The 23,206-nt window shown below is 42.5% G+C and overlaps 1 protein-coding gene across 8 annotated transcripts in view; it reads left to right on the top strand.

Moving 5' to 3' along the window:
- ATXN1 (ataxin 1) overlaps positions 1-23,206 on the top strand; it is a 228,320-nt gene that overhangs the window by 119,969 nt on the left and 85,145 nt on the right. For all 8 annotated transcript variants that reach the window (XM_080611986.1, XM_080611984.1, XM_080611980.1 and 5 more), the window contains one exon: positions 13,412-13,535. The gene's annotated coding sequence lies outside the window, so the exon portion shown is untranslated. The remainder of the gene's footprint in view (positions 1-13,411; positions 13,536-23,206) is intronic.

Below are 23,206 nucleotides of genomic sequence, written 5' to 3'. Positions count from 1 at the left end.
GTCAGTCTTGGGTCTTCCTTGCACTGGGCACTGTCCCGTTAGCTAGAATAAAGTTCCTGGCTGAGCTGACTCTCAGCCTGCATGCTCTGAGCTATTTACATGCCAGTTCTCCATCTCCCCAATTATTTAGCAGTGAATGTTTACCCTGGATTCCTTTTACCACACTGGGCAACAAAAGTGTAAATATACCCAAGCCCTACTGAGCCTGTCTTTACTCTCCCCAAATGATCTTCTGTGTTTAAAATCATTAAAGCCAAAGCAATGTAAATATTCCTGGGTTTGTGACAGCATGAAAGGAGCATGGCCTTCTAATTACCCTGAAATTCAAATTATGCAGGGGCACTTGGAAAGCACTGAGCTTCCTCAGTTCCCTGCAGTTTGACATGGATCTGTTTCCTTACTTGATCGGGTCTGGGCACTGAAGAGGAATTTAGCTTATCTATGAATTTACCATTCTGGTGTTGATGGGGTCTGCTCAAAGGCAGAGAACATCTTTCCAAGGGCACTGTGTGCCTCTTATTCTCACTGTAGTATATGGACCCACTTTCTCTTGGCAGGCAGAAAGCAAGTCAGCCTAGTTCTGTTTTTTTTTTTAGCCACGTGCGTCTGGAGCTCATTCTGAAATACGATTAATACATGCCTACACATTGGTAGGATTTTAGGTTGTAAGATTACTAATTGGTTTCAATCTTGTTTGCTGCTTGTATGTTGGTGTTTTTTTCATCTAAGGTAGAAAGAACATAATTATGTTTAGCTTATAAGGAAAAGCACATTTGCTCTTATATGTCTTGATATGAAGTAATTTAAACTAAATTTCTGCACAAATAATTTCCAAGAGATTGGCTGTCAAGTAGGCTAAAAAAAATTGCGTTTTTGCAGAGACCCAGTGAGACTTTGCAAGTTTAGATTTATTCTCAACATTAAATGTGGTTGAAGATGCCATTTTTCAAACAGCACTTTTAGAAGTAGTTAGCTTAAAAGTATAGGAATTCAAAGCACAGAGGGAATGATTTTGAAGTGTAAAGCCTTGAAACACAACACAGAGGTTGACAGTTTCACTACAATTAGAAGCAAGGCAGGCACAACTCCCACTTCTGAAAACTTTCGTATCGCACAGCTTCCTTTCTTGGCCTAGAAAACCTCAAAATAAAAAAAACACAACCCAACTTTGAGTGGTTTTGCTTATTGACTTAACGTAGTTATACTCAATGGCGTTAGGAGACAGAGCGGAAAGGGCTGCCAAATCTGTCTGTAAAGAATAATCTTTACAGAAAGCTTCACAGAGGTGTTTCTGGGTTTTTTTTCACATGCTTTCAGTCTCCTGAGAATGCTGCTTTTTTGAGGAAAGCAAGTTTTCGGGTGGTTTGGGTTTTTTTCTTTTATTTTTTTAACAAGGCTTGTTTTGTTAGGAAACCACTCCCTTCTGCTTCTGCTTTTAGACTTGCTGCTAATTGCCTTTTGGTCGATGACATTTTCCATGAATTGCCACATTCTCCCACACTGTTACAACTTCACACTGATTATGTTATGTTATGTGGCACTTCTGCCTGCTGCCTTTGGGAGGAGTGGCTGGGAGAAGGATATGGTGTACCTGGGAAATTGCGATTCGTTGCCTTTTGAGAGACTTGGTTTGCTAGAAGAGAGTTTTATAGCTGCTAAGACACAGTAGAGGCTGTTTCTCCCAGACTAAGATAGGTGGCTAGGGTAGGTGGGATCAGGAAGGCATCCTGTTACTGCGTTGTTTTAAGCACCGCTCTGCTATGTGCTGCTGCTGAGGATTTCGTGGAAGAAGTCATGACAAGGTGGTGTGTGGTGTGTCAAGCTGATACTTTTTATCCTTGAGGTCTGCTGTAGTGGAAAGCCAACCCCAAACCCTGGTGCCAAAGAGGGTGTGCGTAGGGGGAAATCTTTGCTGACACTTCTGCTGGCTCAGTGATCCTCTTGGGATGCCCACCGAGCCTAAGCTACGAGCCTTTGTTTCTCCCAGAGCCTGGAGGCAGTTCAGGTTTGTCCTTAGCCCATCTTTGTCCTCTGCAGCAAAACCTCCTGGAGTGGCTGAATGTAAGATCATTGGTGACTGGATCTCGAGCGCTGCTGACAAAAGAGCTGGATGTAGCAGAGTTGTTCAGCACAGCTAATCCACTTAAACTGTGGAGCTCATCTGCTGATCTGCAAGGGTGATGGGGCGCTTAGGTGGGATAGCTAAAGAGGCTTTGGGTTGAGCTGGTGCTTCAGGGCAAGCAAAACTTGCAGCTACGGCTGAGGATCTGGTTACACTAAGCTGACCCAACCCAGTGTTGTTAAAAGTGAGAGGTTAGGTGAGATAAACCCCTCTACTTAAGCCTTGTCTAAGCTCTGGAGCTGATCAAAGCGTTCAAGTGCTTTTCCAATCTAACTGCTTTGATCAAAAGCAGGGTTTACTTGGTCTGTGAACTGGGATGAGCTTTGCCATTAAAAGCCCTTTTTTTAACAAGGATAATTACATCCTCAGTCCTAGCAGGTAAGGTTTCTGCTTTAATCGTGTCACTGCACAGAGGGGTACAGATCTTTTACAGATAGAAAACCGCAATTTCTGACGTAGTAAGCGCATTCGGGTCCCACCTACGCTGTGGCTATTGGCAGTGGTGGGGATGAACAGCTGGTGTTGTAACAGGATCTCTGACTACATTACTCTTTTGTCCAGCCTGTGATATGAGGGTTTTCACCTCAAAGGGGTGGTTAAAAAGTTCAGGTGCATCTGACGCACTGGGAGCAGCACCAGCTACAGGCAAGCCCAGTGTGGCCTTTTCTGTCATCGATGTTTGGCAGGGGTGGCAGCACCCCACAAGAGCAGGCAGTGGGTACTGCTCCTGCCCTGCCACTGTTTGTCCTGGATAAAACCTTTATTTGCTCCATCTTACCCTTTCCTGTGTTTGAGGAGAAGGGAGGGGGAGTATGAGAAGCAGTGTGCAGTATCCATACACCACTAAGGTCCTCTGCTGTCCTCCTTGCAGTACTAGGTGTCTTCAGAGACTAAAAGTTAGTTGTCTTTTGTGAAAGGGGCTCATAATGTTACCCAGACTAAATTCTTCTCTGCAGCTAATCCTCACTTGCTGCAAGGAGGTGGAAACAGGAGTGCCGGAGGTCCAGTCAGTTCTGGTCCCAACCACAAGCTGATGCAACCGGGGATCCCCCTCATGCCATCCACATACCACTTGTACCCCTGGGTACAGAGACCTGATCCCTCCTTTCTCTCAGCAGCAGAAAGATGGAGAAATTAAGGCAGGACCTAACTCTCTGAATTTCAGGAAAGGCTGAAACTGGTCTTCCGGAATAAGGAGAGAACCAGGAAACAGGAGCACCTGTGTTGCATAGCTTTGGGCAGGTGGATTATCCCATCTCCAGTGAAATTCCCCTTTGCATAATGTATGAATAATAATACTCAACTTACCTTGCAGGGGTGTTATGGAGTGTGCAGGTAATTTAATTTTCTTTTACAGCGCTCGTAATATGTAAAACCCAAAATGAGTGCAAAGTATTATTGCAATTTAATTTTATTGAGGGTTAAACATTGGTGACATGCCCAGCTGAGCATTCACTGGCAGCGAACTAGGCAAGTGACCGGCAGCAAGCATGTTTGGCAGCAAGCAATGGACAAAAAAGGAAAATGGGGATAACTTATTCCAGTCCTATGTGGTTTTTTTCTCTCTTACCACCATACATTTCCCATGAAGCAGATGGAGGTGATCAAAATACCAAATTGGAACTCTATATTTTAATAGCATTAAATTTTACTCTATGAAAGGCAAATAAAGGTTAATGGCATGAAAATTTGTCTTGTAGTACGGTGAGAGAGTGGAGGTGCCTTCAAGTGTGCCCTGAACGGTCCTTAAATAATAGCTTTTGGAAACAGAGTGTACCTGAGTAGTTAGGTGGCTGATATTTTACTGGGGTGTAGCATGCCAAGGGTGCTGGTTCTTGCACGTTTCATGCTATACTGCTGGTGAGGGGTTTGCATTGGACTAAAGCCATGGGGGGAAATCACTTTGACAAGATTGGTACCCCTTGGCAGCAGTGTGAGGCAGGGGATGTGCAGCATGTGTGTGTGCAGGGGGGGCTCTGTGCAGGCATGTGTGTTCGAGAGTGCTCCTGAGTTTGAAACATGAGTCAGTGCCAGACTCAGACGTGTTTCTGTGTTAGAGCTGCCGAGTGTAAGAAGGGAAAGACTGTGATTTTTCCAGCTTGCTCTAATTTCGTGTGAAATGGGGGCTTTCCAGTGGTGGGGTTACTCCAAGTGCGATCGCACCAGCAAGTTTCACGTTGCACCTCGGCGTGCATGTGCCTCCCATGCGTTTTGTTACTGCCTGCTCATTCTTGTTAATTTTTATTAGGTGTGAAATGCAAAGGCTCATCCTAATTACTACTGGTAGGTGATAGCATAACTGAATAACAGTCTTCGGATAATCGGGGCTAACTTCTGCCCTAGGATAATTACAGACCAGGCTCACTGGAGCCGGTGTATTTCTGGTAGGGAGGAGGGATTTGGTGCACACTTGCTGTATATACATTAATTCAGTGTCTTTGCTGCTGCGGTTCAGGTCCAAAGGTCAGCAAAGCAGGAAAGGATCTTTCCAGTGCCTTTTTTTTTTTTTTTAAAGCTTTGGGCCAAAGTCTGCACCCTACCTTTGTTCATTTCTTGGTCCTGGATTTTCTCAAGGTTTGCTTTCTTCCCAGGATCTAAATGCTGTCATGGTCACTTACCCAAACCTAGTGACAACAGCAGCTCCTCAGTTAACTTCTCGTTTAGTGGTATTTCTGACGATAACAATCATTACAAGAAAACAAATGGTAGAGATGCAGCATATGTTACACATAATGATAATTTATTGCCCTTTTTATTCCCAAATTACAGTATAAAATTTAGGGGCAAATCTCAACTCCTGTGAAATTCATGGCACAATGCCAATTGAATTGAAAGAACCTTACATTTGTCCTGAAATCTTACAGGTCCTGAACTACAATTTCCTTTCTGGCATGCCATTCACCTTTAAGATGATACTCCTCTTTTGGCATTATTAATTATCATTATTGTTGTTGCTGTTATTATTCCAGGAGATCTGTATGGGAGGAATGCTGAAATCTGGATTAAAAATAGCATTTTCATGTCCTCCCACTCACTGTATTTCGTGCACAGAATGCCTTTTATAAATGCAGACTTGCTGCTTGGCTAGATAAAAGAAGCTGTCACTTCATTTCCATAACGAAGTCGTTCCCAGGAGATTTTCATTGTTTTAGCAATAAAATTTTTCTAAAAGGCCTTTTATTTTGCCTGAGAAAGGTAATAGAAATGAACTTCTGAGTGGTTATTCCATGAAATAATTAGGAGAAAGCAAGACTGTCTTGATTTGGTGTAACGAGATTCTTATGTGTCTGAATTCCCTTTCGTGTGAGATGAGAACAAACTCCTAACTGAAAATGAAGTTAGAGACATCCCCCCACAACCTTACATAAAATCACATTTTTTTTTCCTTGCTCACAAAGACATCACAGATCTTTATTAACACTCTCCTGAATAAATTTGGTCATATCCTTAAGTTCAGCCCTATTTCACGAGGCTCTTGCATGACTTCTGGTTCAGATGCTTTCCTGAATTAAAGGCAGTCATGGATAATCATTACCAGTTATTACAGTGCATTAATTTTGTTACTAGGTATGTTCTCATTCATGGTGGGGAGGAGTAATTTGCTGTATGCTGTATTGAGGCTGAGCGCTCCCTGGAGCAGGGACCATGCTTTTGCTGTGTATACATACACTATCAAGCACGGCAGCAGGCCCAATCCCTCCTTGCCCACATGCAGCACATTGCCACAGCCTCTCTCATCACTTCTCCGGCACTTCTCACCCCTTTTCTCGGTTGGTCTGTGTCCCATACCAGCATGGCATTCCTTTTCTCTCAATGCTGAACACGCTGAAGCATGTCACAATTACAGCATCAAAAAAGTGCTGATATAGAAAGCATTTACAGTAAGCCAAAGGTCCTGTGGCTTATGTTTAGTTCTGTCCTTGGTTTTCTTTTTCTTTTCTTTTTTTTTGTTTTGTTTTGGTTTTTTGGGGGGTGTCTCTTATTTGTCACCCATTTTAAGCCATGTTTGCATTTTGCTAAGTTTGAATTGACGCAGTTACCACGTCAGTCACCGTAGACAGCCTACTACTATAGGTAGGTACATGTAATCAGGAACAAAAGGGAAGAGGAGAAAACCATTTTCTTTGTAATCAGGAAAGCCTTCATAGATGAGGCATCACACTTAAAATTGTATTGTATTACAGAAATGCAACAATTTCGGAAATTATTATTTATAGGAAGGTTTGTGAATTCAGGATGTGATAGTCTGACTCACCCAACGGCAAACATGTTTGCACTCTGGCTGCTGTGACTCACAATGGCATTTGTCTCAAGCATGGCAGTTGTTTTAGCTCTCTGCTTGGTGCAGATGAATGAAACGGCTGAGGTCCCCTGTTGCAGATTTACTATGTGCAGCTATGCTGGTAAATCACAGGCTCAGCTGTAGAGTATTTCCTGTAGCACACACACATGCACGCACATGCACGTACACACACAAACGCGTGCACACACCCCCGAGTAATACTTTACTTTTAAATACTAGATTCATAGACAGGAAGTGCATAATTACAGTGCTGGCTTTTGCACCACATAAAGCAGCCCACATCAAAAGGTGTTTGCCATTAATGTTTCAACAGGTAATCTCTGGATTTACTGCCAAGCCGTGTTCCTGTTACTTAGCTCTCAGTGTTGAAATCATTGAAATCTTTGTTGTAAGCTAGCGTAGTCATCTTAATCCTGCAAAAAAGTTAGTCAGTAGTGCCTTTGTTTTCCAGCCCTGTGTTTCACATTGCATCAGCAGCGCAGAAGACGTGGCCGTGCTGGAAGGAGGGGGAAGGTTAAGGGTGGGTTCTGGGCTGGCTTCCTAAGGAAGCGAGGCTCACGTGGTGGCATTGTTTGTGCCTGTGTCCGCATGTGTGTCCCAGCCTGGCGGCTCCTGTTACTCAGGTCCTCCTCAACCCAACCTGCTGCACGGGTAGCAGCTATGGGGAAGCTGCTCCCCAAAAGCTTTGTGTAAGTAGACAGATGAATAGCTGTGGAAACCTGTGGCTGAGACCAGCGAGGCAAAGGCCATGGACCCAGCTCATATCTTACTGGCACCAGGGAATTGGTACAGTGGGCATCTGGTGGGATTACTGCTGCCACCAAAGATCAGGCCTTTTTGCTGGTATTTGTTAATGCTGCAACCCACAGAGCTATCTTCTTCAGGTGGTTTTGCCTTTCACTTCTTAAAATATTGCAAATAAACAGAAGCTCAGCTGTTGGTTTTGATGCTGCTATGCTTTGGGACTCAAAGTGTTTGGATTCCCCTTCAAACACCGTCTGTTTGCAGGAGAGCTGTGGCAGTCGTTTGTGAGAAATCTGTATGTCTAACAAAGGCCTAGCCCTTGAGCTAGTTCTCATCTGTAACAAGTTACAAGGGTGCTGCAGTTCTTTAAAATACACAGGAGGCTCATTGTCTCAACTCAGAGCTGAGCTGCATTTTTTGCATAATAGCAAGAAAAACAGAAATATTTATGTTGTGTAACAGGAGCATCTGGAGTGGTTATATTTGTTGCTTATAGCTGTTCAACATCAGTGGCTCTAACTAAATTATTATGGACCGTTTGCATTCTTTTTCCAATCTCTTCTGCTCAGAAGACCTGTAGGAATGACTGTGTTACAAACACGCAGGCAATAGAGTTGTTTTTTCTTAAAACCTCTGTGTGAGAATGAAGAAAGCTGGCATGCTAAGAGAAACGTAAATCTATGTTGAAATTCCTTCTCCTCCCTCCCGCTGTTTCTGCTTTGATAACCACGAGAAAGTGGCCAATAGGGGGTATTGGTATTAAAGGGGCAATGGATTTTGGTTAAAAAATATATCATTAGCATCTGATAGGAGGTATTTGTGAGGAATTTTTCTTTTTCCAGTTCTACACTGTTGCTTCTCAGACAGAAAGAACAACCCAGACAAGCTTCTGTTGGTTTTCTTTTCACCTGGTGGCATTGTGAGTTGCGCTCGCTGCTCACCTCTTTACCTGCTTGTTTAATAACTTACGCTGTACTCTCTTTGTGGGGAAAATCTTGTAGAACTTAGAAACTAAGCACAGTTACTGAAGCACAGAGCTAAGCACAGTTTAACCTCAAGTTTTGTTAGAAAACCTGAGTATTACCAAAGTACAGTTAGCAAGTATGGTTGTGATGTTATTTGTGCATAGGTGATGACTTGGAGGTCCTAGTCAGGTTTGTGTTTGTATTATTATTAGGCATCATGTAAACAGAGTGGGAGTTTGAGCTGGCATGTGCTTTTTTCATATTTACAACTGCCCTGTGGTGATGAACCTTCATCTATTTTCTGATCAATTGTTTGATGGTGTTTGGGTTAGGGAACGAGTAGTGAGAGCAGTGGGGACCACTCTGGGGGCAAAGTTGTTTCCTTGGTTTCCAGATGACAGGTTTGGAAAGACAAGTGTCTAGTGAGTAGGGCTAAAAAATCCTTTCCCAGTCTGCTTTCATAGGTTGATGCTGAAATGAAGGGTGGTTCAGCTGAGCCTTAAGTTGTGAAAAATACCTGCTGTGGATGAAATAATGATGAATAATGGTGTTTTTTTATTTTAGATTAAATCTTGAGACACTGATTTCTAGATAGCTAACAGTATCAGTTATGCAGTCAGTGGTCATAATCAGCAGAGGCTCCTGTACTGGAGGATATGAGCTGCAGCCTTACCCCTTCAGGCCCACATGCCAATCCGGTCTGCTGATTGCAGACAGATGTACCCATCCTGCAGCACTTCACTTTCCCAGTGAGTAAGCACTCACACTGGAAATAACATTCACACAGAAAAGATGGTACTGGGCTGGGCCTCCCGTGGATGTGTTCACAGAGCTGGGGAAGGTAACATAGATCTTCCTCCTCTTACTACAAATTGTGGGGCAGGATGGATTGCTTCCTTGTCTGAGCCCCATCATCTGCATGCTGGTTTTCTGGTTTAGGACCTTCTGGATATGCAAAGTGCTGACAACTTGATTTACTATTCCCTTACACCAAGATACAGTTATTCACTTTTCACAAACCTTGTGAAGTTTGGCATTTCACTATGGATCATATGCAAAGCCGTGGGCAGTGCTTGTTTGTGTGACAAAGATGTGGAGAATCAAGCTTCAGATGAGAAGTGGATGCTAAACCAAAACGAGAGTGATGCCTGTCTGCTTTATGCAAAGGAAGCCTCTTTAGTGCTAAGACAATATTCCTTTACCATAGCCTTAAAGTAGGCATAATTGCGATTTAAGTCTTTTTTACACTAGCAGAGCAATTAATGTAAAGATGAATCATCCCCATCAGGAGCAGCTTTTGTACACTAGACAAAATGTCAGGAAATGGGTGATGTCCAGATGGTTAATGTTTGGCATGGCTGGTATAGAGAAGTTTTCATTAACTTGAAATCTAAAAGACAGTTAATTCTTGGTTGGTTTGTGGTTTTGGTTTTGTTTGTTTGAGGTTTTTTTGTTTCCCTTAGAATCTTTTCTATATGTGTAAAATCAGCTAAACCTGTTGAAAATAATTTAGAAGATTTTTCCTGATGTGATAGATGATACGCACATTAGGTAATTGAAATCACACACACTGCAGGAAGATACAACCTCGCCTTTCCCATTTGCGGTGGGGCAGGATTGAACCTGTCTAAAACTATTTCATGCAGAGAGAGAATAAAGGAGGAAATGAATTACAGTTTTATTTGAGTTGAAGGATTAGTTGTGGGATAATAGCGAACAATGAAACAACTTGGGAACAACACTGCCATCTCTTAAACAGTTTTATTAGCTTATGCTGATTTGTGAATTAGGAAAACCAAATTACATCATGCAAGAGAGCAAGGAATGGCAAATAAAAACTTGCAGGAAAGGACTAGAAAAAGTGATCTCTGACTGCCTGCTCTTCAAAGCAAAATGTAGAGCATGACCTTTTCTTGGAATAAATGCAGATTATTGCACAGAGCCAGCTTCTGGTTTTCAGTTTTGCCAATTTGCAGTTGCGCACTTGTACTATGGTTCTTATTTGCTGATTGCCCTAGGGTCCAATTTTAGTATCTAAATACTCCCAAGAAGTACTTCCATGATCTTTGATTTGAGGTCTGTTCATCTGTCAATTACACTTCTAATCTTTCAATTCAGAGTCCTTTTAGCACGCAAAGGCAGGTCCATGCTGTGATACTTGTATTTCCACAATGCTGTGGGACCGTGAAAAACAGCTTCTTTGCATAACAAGTGCCGTTTATAGCAAAGATGTGATTTGTAACCACGTATGTGATAATGATTCATTGATCATGTTGAAACTTCAGTTTAAGACCTTGTTACTGCAAACCAGCCTTCCTTGGTGGGTCCCTCCAAGTTACGACTCTTTTGCTTGTTCCAGGAAGAGCATGTAGTTGCAGCCCATCAGATCTGCATAGCTTAAAGATCGTCCCAATTAGGAAATTAGAGTGCTTTGCTTTTCAGGTTGGGATTGCACTTCAAGGAGCAGTGTATCTCCCCGTAGGTCTTCAAATTTGTGCCTGACTGTCTTTAAATCTTAAGCATAAAAATGTTTGGGAACATTTGCAGGCAGACATGCCTTGCCCCTTGCAGAAAGAAGTGCCTACGGCTAAGGTCAAGTGAGCAAGTTGTAGCAGGTTAAACTAGCTTGTGAATTTACAGCACATCATCTGCTCCATAATAACTGGCTGTGTGCGTGGTGCAAAGGCACCTTGTGGTAAATACAAGGTCTCTCACCCTTGTTTCCCTGAGGGGTAGGCTACCTTGCTTCACGTCAGCTTTCCTATGAAATAGGTGTGCATGGAGAAGGATGACAGCTACAGAACACCCCTGCACTGTATTGCACAGATACTGCTTGTCACTTGTTTCTGTGTCCATGTGCTGGCAGGGATCTGGGAGACAAATTCCAGACTGATAGCAAGATCAAGCATAGCTAGCATGCAGCATTTCAGTAGTTGGAGCTCTGTTTAACTTGCACAGGATCAAAATACTAATCCCACCTGTTGAAGTTAGTGGAAGAACTTTCACTGAGTGTGGTGGGTTTCAGCCCAGTGTTACACACAGCTGACTCTCCAAGGAGGCTCAGAAGAGTCTGTGCAAGCTGAAGCTGCAAAATCTGGTATGGAACTCACATGGAGTAAACTTACCTGCTCTTATGAAAAATAATTAGAAGTTGTCTAATTTTGGCAGAAATGTTATATATTTTCTTAGAGTCCTTTGGGCACCATTTTCATGTTCCTCTGAATGTTGAATGACAAGAGATGAAGACTAAAAAGTTGAATTTTTAGGAGATTTTTGGATTGCCAAATTATTGCAGGAAAAACTACAGAATTTTTAAAATGCTGAAATGTTTCATTTTAACACTTTGAAACAAAATGCTAACACATAGAAATAAAATGGTTTGAGTATTCTGAGCTTGTTGTTTTGTTGGGTTTTCTCCAATCTTGAGATTCATATAATTCTAAAGAAAAAATAAATGGCTTGAAAATTAATTGGTTTGGGTTAAGCAAAATTTTGAGGGTTGACTTAACAGTAAGTTTGTGGGGTTTTTCTCTTTTTGGTCTGCTTTCTAAAGTTAAAAATCTTGTGAGGTCATATCTGATGATGTGCTTCTCTATCAGATTAGCAGCAGAGTCTCATTTTAGTAGAGGAGAGAAGCCGGTGATCAAAGTTCTGGATGTGTAGCCGAGGCCTGGGTATCTGAAGGCTCTTGAGTTTGCAGTGTCTCTGTCATACAGGAGTTGCCCCTCCAGCTCAGGGTTTCTGAAGCTGGGAAGACTTCTGTAATAGGTATCTGGCATTGCTACAGTCCATCAGGTGAAGACAAAGATGCATGTAAGAGAGTAGTGGTAATCATCATCATTGCCAGTGTGCCAGCCAGCTGGATACTGGTTCATGGATGCTCCTCTGCAAGAGCTTAGCCTCAGCCAGTAAATCCTGGAGGAGTCTTACGCCAAAGCTGGATTAGCTGGGCAAATACTGATTTGGAGTTTGGAAAGTTTTGTTGTTGCTTTGTATGTTCAACTAAACCAGACTCTCTCAGGGCTGTAAACCTTTTTGAGTAGTTATCACTGCATTGCCTTCCCTCTGCTCTTCACCTGTGAACTGCTCTTGTCCATCTGTCTGACTTGTTTCCTGCCTTCACGAAGGGTGAGATTCATCTGCATTCATTTGTAGCCATCTAATCTGAGCTCAGTGTCTAGACTCACTTTATGGAGGGAGAGAGGCAGACCTTTCTAGAGAGTGATTCATTCTGTCCTAGAGCAGATGCTTAAGATAGGTCAAATTCATCATTTTCTAGATTGCCTAGTTTCCTGCACTGAAAATAAAGAGAGTTTGCAGTGTCTCAGGTGTAGACTTTAGTCCTGTACATTTTTAGTTCAGGGACATGGATTCCATCATAACACTGGTAGGATGGGATCTATGTGCGGGAATCCTGAAAATTATATGTGAAGTGTTTGAGGAGCCTGACTTCAAGAAGATAGGACAGGTGCCACAAACCTGTGGCGCAAAGTGAAACTAGGAATTCAGGAAGCACAAGTAGACCCTGGGAACCTGGCTGAGGGAAAAATGGTTAATTTGGGCCCTGTGGAAATACACACTCTATTTTAAGTATTGTGTGTGAGGTTCACATGGAAGTGAAGCTCAGCAATATTCCCAGACCCCAGTAAAAAGGCTGAGGATAGTCCAATATATTGTACAATAGGGCAAAAAGTTGGTGCCAAAGAATTTTTGTCAAAAAATAAGTATGAAAGAACCACATGATATTAAGTCTGAGATGTGAAAATACTTCCTAGTGAGGAACAGCAAGTGTGTGTGCATTTTTGGTTTCAGTACCCCTCTGCTTTAATATTACAGATGACTACAGAAATAGATAGGTGTTTGTGTCCCCTTAGAGCAGTTCATTGAGAACAAAAATCTTCCTGTGTAGATGTCTCTGCACACCACGGGCTTTGTTTCCAGACACTTCCCAAAACAACAACCCTAAGTAGTTTTTTCTTCCTCTTGTTATGGCAACAGAAGTATCCAAGAACTATTTTAATTATGTATTTGCCTCTTTGCCTCTGAACTGGGTTTTAATTGTTGATAATAAGAAGAGCAAATGATTCTTCCTATGCTGGATCAGAATTTGACATACACTCACCCTGTACTGGAATCTCCATCCTGGCAGCTCGTTAAAAATGTGTTTGCTTCAAGGAGATGTAGGACTCAATTGTTTATTTGCGAAGCAGCTCTGTGGATTTTTCTCCTTTTATTCCTTGCTTTCCTTTCTTACTTTGTTTTGCTTTTCTTTTACAGCTCTAACTTGCTTTATTTGAAAGAGGAAAGCCAGTGAGGACCTGTGAGCAGTCCGACAGTTTCCGAAAAATCTTCATGCTAAAGGATAATCCAGAATTCCCCGAGGAAAAACATAGTGAATGTTGTGAGTTCCTACCAGCAATAACGTGTACTTGCAATTGTGTCTTTTGGGGGGTGGTATCTGCACTTTGGTGTTTGCTTCCGTCCCTGTGATGTACTGAGCATCTTTTCTCTCTGCTGAAACCAAAGGCAGGTGTGTTTGGGTTGTGCTGCAAAGCCAGGCTTGAATTTCTCTCCCTCTCTCTTTTTTTCTTTCTTTTAATGTCTTCAAAGGCAGAACAGTGTTATCTAAGGAAAGATGCTGCGTTTCTTTTCCATGGACTGCTACAGTTATTTAACACACAACTATCACTTTTTAGTTAAATACATCAGCCTGCATTTCAAGGCATGTGACTCTGTAGGCTAAGAAGAATGAAAAATACTATGGATAGCAGTTCAGCAATCTACAGGTCAGATTCAGGAGTTCTATACATGCCTATACAGTGGCTGAAATTGTGTAGTCACTTTCAAGTTAGAGGAATGCTAGTAAGTTTTTTTGCACCTGGTATTCCAAACTCCTATTACTTTGATCAGTTTGTTACATTAGTTTGAGGATTTTCAATACAAATGCTCCTCTCAGAGGTTTGTGTTCATGGGAAGTGAAGTAGCACACCTTTCAGAGGGAAATACAGTCACATAACTAAGACCCTGATCAGTTGTGGCATATGATAAAAGAAACTGTTCCCATGAGGGATGGCTAAAGAGAAGGCATACATATTTTTATGTTCATTATTTTTCTCATGAAGCCCACTGCTTTTCTGGGTTGAAATAAAAACATCCTCAAAAACTGGGGAAAACAAGAATTCTCTGCCTGCCAAATTTGAGTATAACCCTTACTTTTATCTTAAGAAGGAACCTTGGTAATTTCAAAATTAGGTTAGTATTTAAATCCTTATGCCCAAAGTATGCGGTGGTCCTTCAGGATGTTCGTAGTGATAAAACAGCTACAGATTCTTCCAGTTTGAGCAAGTAGTTTTTGTGCTTTACATAAAATTAGTAAATATAAATATATTTTCTGAGTGCTGGGCATGTCTTTTAGCTCCCTGGAAGCTGGATGCCCTCCTTTGCTCTGCTTTTACCTTTGGGTTTAGATTTTGGGAAGCAGATTGAGACAGAGTCTTGCTTTCCCAAGAATCACTTGCAAAATACATGTTAGAGAGGACACTGAAAAATCTTCATAATCTCTCCCCTTTCCCACATGCTTTGATCTACAGTGAAATAGTTAACAAAGCTGACATTTGGAATTGTTAGCTACTAGTACCACTACGCTGCCAAGTTAGTAACTCATTAAGATGAATAAGAGGCCTCTGAGACCTGCAGCTTCTCACTGTCTATGTATCCAAGCAGATGTGGCCATATCAGCCTATTCCCACACTTTAAAAGACTTCTTTGAAACCACAAGGGCTTACTTTGCACGCTGACATCCTAGAACAGAGGAGGGCAGCTTTAAATAATAATAATAATAAACTGCCCTAGCATGCAAAGCTGTTGGGATAACAGGAGATGTTTGTTCAAGATGTTGCAATCACCTCCACTGATTGCGACAGCAGCATTGACTCGTGTGGAGAAGAGCATTCCCCAGGTCCTCCAAGGTATGTGGTGTGCCAGATCAGCCAGATAAAATGCATGAGAGAAGGAGGCAATCATGGGGATGGAGTATCTGCTGAAGATGCTGTCAGTGTAATTATTACATTCTGCCCTGTCCTAAATGGTTTAAAATGAGCCCACTTAAAAGTGCAGCACGGTGGTCTGCTATTGCAGTGGCAAAACCCTGAATTGTACTCATGAGGCCCAGGTGTGTGCACAAAAAGCAGCGCTCTTCTCACCAGGTACTGCTGGAAAGAAAGTACTATTGAGAACTGCTCTCACCCTGGCATCCAGGACTGCTTTCTTTTGGGAGTCATCCATAGATGATTTAGAGTTCTTTAGAAGTTCCCCAAGAGCATATTCTGTCACCTGGCTCTGTTTGGAGGACAGTGCTGCAAGGAGGTGGTCAGCCAGGTTCTTCCTCTCCCCTCCCTTCTTCCCTTTGTCCTCTCAGGAAGATAAGAATACCAGAGATGAGGATGGATGGTGTTTCTGCTAAAAGGAAATGCCGGCTGAATTTTACTGAAAAATACTACTCTCCTCTGTGAGTGTTTGCAGGGTGTTGTCACATTGAGATGTGCGGAAAGCGATCAGACCTTTCCATTGCAAGCAGTAGCTGTTCTCATCCCTTCCGCTGCCTCCTCCTGCCACCCAGGCAAATTTCGGGGGGGGCAGTAAATTGGGACCAGTGTATTGTATCCACCTAGAAACTGCCTGTTTACTAAACAGTACAAATTTCTTGCTTCCTTTCTCTTGCTCTCCTCATTCAGATGAAGCACATTTCTGGAATAGCAGAGCTTGTTCAAATCAAGTCCATATTCCTCTTTAGCAAAAAGAAAAAGGGATGTCAGGAGGATTTGTTAAGGAGTAATGTTTATTTCACTTAGTAAGGGGTAAAAACAAAGCGGTGTGAGGCTCCTTTGCTCTCACAGGAGAGTACCTTGAGAATTCCAGCATATGGTTTTGCAATTTTCTGGTAGGATTTAGGTATCCTGAGTTGTTTTTTTTTTCCATCGTGAAACATATGCTGCAGCTTTTTTGGAGTGCTAGCCACATAAGCACAAACACATTCTGACAGGAGCAATGAATAAACTCTTCATGTTCCTCACTCACAGGCATTTCTTCACTATTTTTTTTTTTGTGCTTATGCGAAAACCTCTGGCACAGTTTGTGGGAAATGGAAAATAAATCTCTAAATCCAGTATGTGTCAATAACTGAAAAGTCTACAGTTGATCTCATATCTATGACTCTTATTTTGGGCAAACTGCAGATGTCAGGATAGTAAGCATCCCTGCTTCTCTCTCTGACAGGCATTCCATGCCTGCCTGTGGTGGGAACCTGCTGCCGTAAGGGCTGACCTCAGAGAAGGTCTTGGGGACTGCAGCTACACAGGGCTTAGCCCTGGTTCTTCCCCATTTTTGAGCTGCTGCCTCCTTTCTCCACTGTGTGGCCCTCTTTGCTCCTTTCACCATGGTCCTATCTTGTCTGTATAGCTACACAGGCCGCAAACTGTTTCTCCTGGCACCTGGACCTGCAGTGGGGCTGGGAGTGACAGCTACTGGAGCTGATGTCAGTGCCACTGCTTGAGGCACCTGGATGGGCTGGCAGCAGCCCCGGCACACCCTCTCACCAGAGCATCACCTTCTCCACACTGCTGCTGTGACAGCCCCTTGGAGAGGAGGCATACACAAGTGATGAAAATTGAACACTAGTGAGCCTTTTACAGTGGTTTTCTGAGTGCAGCCATCTCCAACACCTTGAGCCTCGGGTGTGGTTAGCAGTGATGCCCATTCAAACAGTGATGAGTTGTGCACATCTTGGAAGAGCGATGGGACATTTTGACACATGCAGCCTTAATGTTCCTGAATGTCTTTGCTTTTGAATCACTTTGGTATCCATATGCGAAACCACTTCATGGTTTTCTAAGGAAATTAACAGGCTGCTGACAAAAGCAAGAGCTGTGTGTGTCTGTTCTTCTGAACAACCGCCCGGTACGTGGCACTTGGTATTTATAGGGAAAGGGGAAAAAGGGAAGAATCACTGCCATTTGAGAAATGTCTCTCAGAAATGGCAGTAATTTATTCCCAGGCACTATTCTTCATTAAGAGCTACAAACAGCTGCAGCTTCCCTTTAAATAGAAATTGCATTCTGTAGGCATGCTATACATAGGGCTTCAGGTTTCTGACATTTCTCTGCCAAAAATCAGAAGTATTTCTCACCAAATAAATGTTTATTCAGAAAGTCTTGTTTCCTGGCTTTTATTTCACATCACATGCTTCTGCCGGCCAGACAAGAGCAGCTCAAGGCTGACATGTAGGAGAGGAAGCTGAAGCAGTTTGGGTCTCTTGCAGGGCTTCAGAAAAAGTCTCTGACTGTAGCTTTGGGCCTTTGGTTTGGCAGTTTTAACTGATGAACACTGTATTAAAGTGGACGTTGCAGAAACACAGCGGAGTTACTGTGTCTGTGCAGAAGCTTACCCCCTTTCCTGGCCCTGATGCTACTCTCCTCTGAGTGCATGGGTGCAAACCTGCTTTGGTGTCATGCAGCAGCAAGGCTGTTTCAGTGGTGAGGAATATTCTATATAATCAGTATATGGGCAGCATGTGAGAGCCAGGCTGTGTCTGCTTCCTCCTGCCACCCGCAGAGAGGTGGCCAGAGTGGCCTTGAGTCCTGCAGAGGAACATGCAGTGATGAGGCCATAAGCCACAAGCACTTGGGAACTGCTGCAGGCAAAATGCCTTTTTATTCACTTCTGTGCAGCATCGTTGGGTTTATCTCCCTCTTCTCTCTCTTCTCCAAACACCTGCTGACTGGCTTCTCAACTCAAGACTTTTGAATCTGTCTTTTCTCTGCTGTCTTTTCCAGTCTGAACTGCTGAGTTTCCCCTCCTTTTTTTCCATGGCCTATCTGTTGGATCCATACTTTCCATTTGGTGTGCCAGTCCCTACCACTCCAGTAGATGACTTCACTGTCATAGCAGCCCAAGTTGGTTGCTTTTTGTGATCTGTGGCTATGCTGGTCCTGACAAATTCAAGATGTCTTCCTCCTCCCCATCTTCCCCAAGTTCTCTCCACACCCCTAAGTTTATGACTTACAGTATGCAATCAGTGTATTAAAATAATTTTTAGTTAGGTCATTCATTATTCTCTTTCTTTCTTCTTGGCCTATATAGCTTCCAGAGAATTGAGAAGTTGTAATTTCTCCAGGGCTAAAATCCAAGTCTTTGATAGGCAGGCATGATGCCTGGGGCCACTACATGTTGCTACCGGTTGTCAGCTTTGTAAAACTTATCCTGCAGAGCAAAGAAATCTGGGCACAAAGATTGTACTCTTCTTTTACTGTGGCAAGCTGTAGTTTCCCAGTCTGTTCTGCCTTCCCTTCATTGTCTTCCAAGCAAATGGCTGTAAGATTATGACTCCCATGTTTGGACTGAGAACAGCTTTTGCCTGAGCAAACAGATTTCTCTTTGGCAGTCACTTTAACTGCTGTCCCAGCTTTTTGCTGTCAGTTTTGTTTCATGATTTGGCTTTAGAGAAGTCCAGGCGGTACTAGTGCACTGGAGTGGGTAAACACAGCAAGGAAGACAGGTGAGTGTGTTTGTTAATGATTACAAACCAGGGTGGTTGCAGTTTGGTCCATGAGAGCAAAGCATCTCCTCTAGTTCAGCAGTATAGCTTATGCTTGCTCTTATTTTTAACTTGGTGGTGTCAACTAGGGAAACTTCAGGTCCTTACTTGCAGCAGTCCTTGGTTCAAGAGACTTCTAGTGAAGCCAAGAAGAAGCCCTGGGAACCAAGCCCAGCCTTCATGGATTGACAGCACAGCATGAAAGCTGCTCTAGCAGCTTTGCAAGTTGTGTCTAGGATGAAGATGACCAAAATACAGGTGTCTCATGCCTGTGAGAATATTTCTTTTGCTGCTCTCCTTCCTGTCTTCTTTTTCACTGCTGTTTTGTTGTGCTGCTGTGTCAGTGAGCATGACTAGTGACCTGGTTTGCTGTGCCCACAATGACAATGACAGTATCTAGTAGTCTGACGATGCTTCTTTCAAAGCTGATAACGTTTGTGGCAGCAGCAGCAGGAAGAGAATATAAATCAAGTTCTCCTAGAGGGGAGGGTTTTTTTCTATTTTCTGTTTGGAGTGTGCCTTCAAAAAGGAAGGCTGCTGCTACTGGTTGATTAGTTAAAAGGGTTCACGGTCCCTTTGTAGCAGAATGCCATTCTGAAGAGCTTGTTCATTCATATTTATTCCAGGTTTGTTTGTAGCCTGCCAGGCATGTTAACCTTGGATGCTTATGTTAGGAAGGAATATTATATACTCTTAAGCAAACTGGGAGTATTGATGCTATCAGTGATCCTTCTCAGCGAGTCACGTTCCTAGTTGTTAATCGGCATTGGTGTTTCCAGCTGCAGGCACTGATGAATGTTTCACAGGCACCTGATGGCGCAAAGGTCAAGAGGAAGAAGATAAAGCAGCATGTTGCCAGGATTTGTCTTAGCTTCTTTCCCTGTTGAGGTATCAGAAGTAGAAACGGGCTAAGAAAACCTGAAATGCTGTAGTCTCCTACTTATTTCTGATGGTTTTTCCTGACAGTTCTTTGAATAATGGAAAAACCCTTTCCCACTATGGCAAATCAAGCTTATTGCACTAGTGCAAGGTATTACCAAATTATTGCACTAGTCATAGAAGAAATCTGTTTGGGGAGTGAGGGCTGCATTAGATGAGGACAGGAAGGTTATTTGTGGGCTTCTGTTTCAGGCAACCTTCAGTCAGAATTGGGGGGGTGATTCATAAATTCACTTTGTGTCATTTCCAATGTTTGTACAGCAGTGAATCCTGCTAAAGCATTACAAAAGTTGTGCCAGATGAAAGAAGCAGAGCAAAATGTGTTTTGGCTTCCCTATTGAGCGGACATTTGTGACCAGAGCTACAGACATTCCTTGCAATGGAGAGATGTCCACAATAGCAAAAGCGGGCAAACTGAGCTTTAAGCCTTCAGCTGCCGGGAGTTTGTCTCTCTGGCAGATAAAACCTCACTTTTCACCAGCTTCATTTAGCATTTCTGATGCAAATAGTTAACAAAAAGAAACTGCAGGTAACATGAACCTCTGGTGAAGTAAAAGTTAGTTTGACACTCAGAGTGGAACAACTGGAAGAGCTAACACTTTTCATGTTCATAGTTAAAGTAATTTGGGCCTATTTTACATTTTTTGAGAGGTGTTGTTTGTTTTCTCATAAAACCATGCACTACCAGCAACTTCATTAAAGAATCAGCTTCTCATGGGGAAAAAAGGCAAAATAATGTCTCTTTGTCATTCAGTCTGTCATATACTACTGCTGTTTGAGGCAAGAAGCTCTTGTAACTTAAGATATGTTTGTTAGAGCCACAGTGAGAATTACCAGGATTCTTTTTCACTTTTACTAGAACCATTAAAATGTTTGTGTAACTATCTTTATTCAACCTGAGGGATAGCTTGTAGAGTGATCAAGGAGATAAAAGTACAAGCACTTCCTTCTTGTTATCGTTGACCAGTCAAACCAGTTCAATTGAAGGGGTTTGACTTAGTGAGCAGTCCTGCTGCTCCTAATGACATTTGTAGAACGGGTGAGTGAGCTGCAGAGCTTTATACATCTTCATTATAGGGCGAAGTCTCTTCTTAAATTCAATGAAGCAAGCACTCTTCATTAGCTCCGGGTTTTCTTGTTGTTATTATTATTCTAATGTAATTATCACTTCTCTTCAGTCAGCCTTCTGCTTGCTTGCTTACAAATAAACTCCATCTGGAGAGTATTTTGAGATGGGGAAGGTACAGTGAAGTATTGAAACTATTGTTAGCACTGTATTCTTTCTCTTCTTCTCTTCAATACCTAGAAAGGGGGTACAAGGAGATAAAAAAACCAATTTCATGGCAAACATAATATGATCCTCCTCTCTCAAAAAAGACAATGCAAGGGAAGACTGTCGAGTTATCTGCCTAAGCATATGCAATGGGAGAAAGCATATCAGAAAGATATCAGAAAGAAATCATTTATCGGTCTGTGAGACCCCTGCAGTTCTTTGCTTCAAAAAAGCAGCATTAAGACCTGAGGAATCATCCCACTCTATTCTCAGATGACATGTTTCAGCAGTAAGGGCACAATGAAATACCTGCTGACTGCAGGGAATAAGAAAGGCTCAGTCACAACGAGTACATCTATTTGTGCATCTGAGCCCTGTGCAGAGATTCCCAACCTGACAAGGTGCTTTGCTCAGGCTAATTAGCCCTACTTCTCCCCTTACATCTTCTCTAATTATGCTGATTAGACGAGCAGGGTGCTGCCTGACACTGGTGAGAGTGAAACAAGTATGCCTGTACAGCTCTGCCCTGCAGTGTACCATATAAATGTCTGAGCCTGTACAGCACAAGCCCAGGAGTGTGTACTGTGTGGCTATGAAGCACATGGATTTCCTGGAGTTTTATTGCATGTGCTATCAAGAATCACTCAGCTGTGATTGGCTTGCTGGGATGGCAGTAAAGGTGCTAAGCATTAGAGAAAGTCTTGAACAACTAACTGCCTGTAGTCTCTGTCAGAAAAAGCACATGCTGCTAAGTGTCTTCTGTCCTGTTTGTTTTGTTGCATGAGAATGACTTCTGGTTTTGGAGGTGGTGGTCTGGAGCTCCAAGTCAGGGAGGCAGGGAGACACACGACAGAAATGCCCATGCAGACAGTTGGAAATGGTGAGACTGAGGAATCAGAGTGTGAGAAACTTGTACTTTCTGCTTTTCATCCTATTTATGTGTGCAGGACTGGCAGAAAAGTGGGTTGGCAGGTTGAATTAGATTGTGAAACCTCACTAATTAGCTGTGAGTTCCCCACTCCACCTCTCCTTTCTTCTCCCTTCCCAAGTGGGATTCTTGCAGGATGAAATGAGTACAGGGAGGGATGACCTTCATAATTCAATGTTTTAACATTCAATTCCAGCTGTAGCTACTGCAGTATAGGTAAGTTTGCTGTCAAATACTGTTTCAAAGACATTGACTGAGCTTACAGAAGACAGGTTTTAGAAGAAACAATCAAAGAAAAATCCCGACAACCACAAATGACAAGAAATAAAACTATTTTTGCTCATTATAGTAGAAATGGTGTTTTATACTCCTGACTGTTCTTCCTCTTGACTGGCACCTTCCTGAGAAAGGCAGTTGAGAATGAATGCATATGTATACACACATACACACATGCCTATCTATATATACATTGATCTTAGTGAGCCTGGTAATGTAAAAATAAGTGCAAAAGCGTATGCTGATTTTGGCAAGTTGTTTTAGTTGCACAGTTCCCTGATTTTCTTCATTTCAAAGGTGCATTAATGTTCTGTGTATGAAACCTGAAGCGCGATAGTTAGATCTGTTGTCGAAAGATGGATGTCCATGTTTCATTCTATATTGTGAAACGGTAGTTCTCAAAATATCATGTCAAGCCACTACCATGAATAAATAGCTGCTCTGTGTTATTTTGGGGAGTAGCAGTTTCCAAGACAGTTAATATGATCGCAACCATTAAGTGAGTAGAAAGTGTTTTGAAAGAGTAGAATGAGCTTTGTTGGCTGAAATGGCTGGGTCACAGCTGAAAAGGAAGAGCTTGCTGTTTTAAAGCATAGCAGACATTTTAGACATTCTTGTTGGGATGCTTCAGTAACGCAGTTGTGTGAAAGGCTGATAAGGGAATGTGCAAGAGCAGTGCTCATAATTTAAAGTGCCCAAAGTTGGCACTTTCTGTGCTAATGTAAAATAGTAATAAATATAAATCGCATGTTCTGGAATTCCCGGATCTGCTTATTAGCAGATCAGTGTGTAAACACTGGCTCAGTGTGTCTAGTACTAGAAGGATGTGTTTTGTTCTTGCGAAGGGATGTCTGCTTGCACCGCACCCCCGGAGCCTGTATGAGATAGGCTAGATTCAGACTGAGCTGTACTCTGCGTTTTCTAAAGAAAGTCTGTTTTCTATAAACCACTCATGAAAACAGTAAGTAGATGATTTCTTACTGCAATGCAGATATTTCACCAGTTTTAAATCACAACTATTAATGGTTTCACTTAAGCTGTCTAATCAGATCTTGCCAGGAACAC

This window comes from Psittacula echo (assembly GCF_963264785.1).
Source record: "Psittacula echo genome assembly, chromosome: 2".
Classification (NCBI taxonomy): domain Eukaryota; kingdom Metazoa; phylum Chordata; class Aves; order Psittaciformes; family Psittacidae; genus Psittacula; species Psittacula echo.
This window is presented reverse-complemented; position numbering and strand designations above follow the sequence as displayed.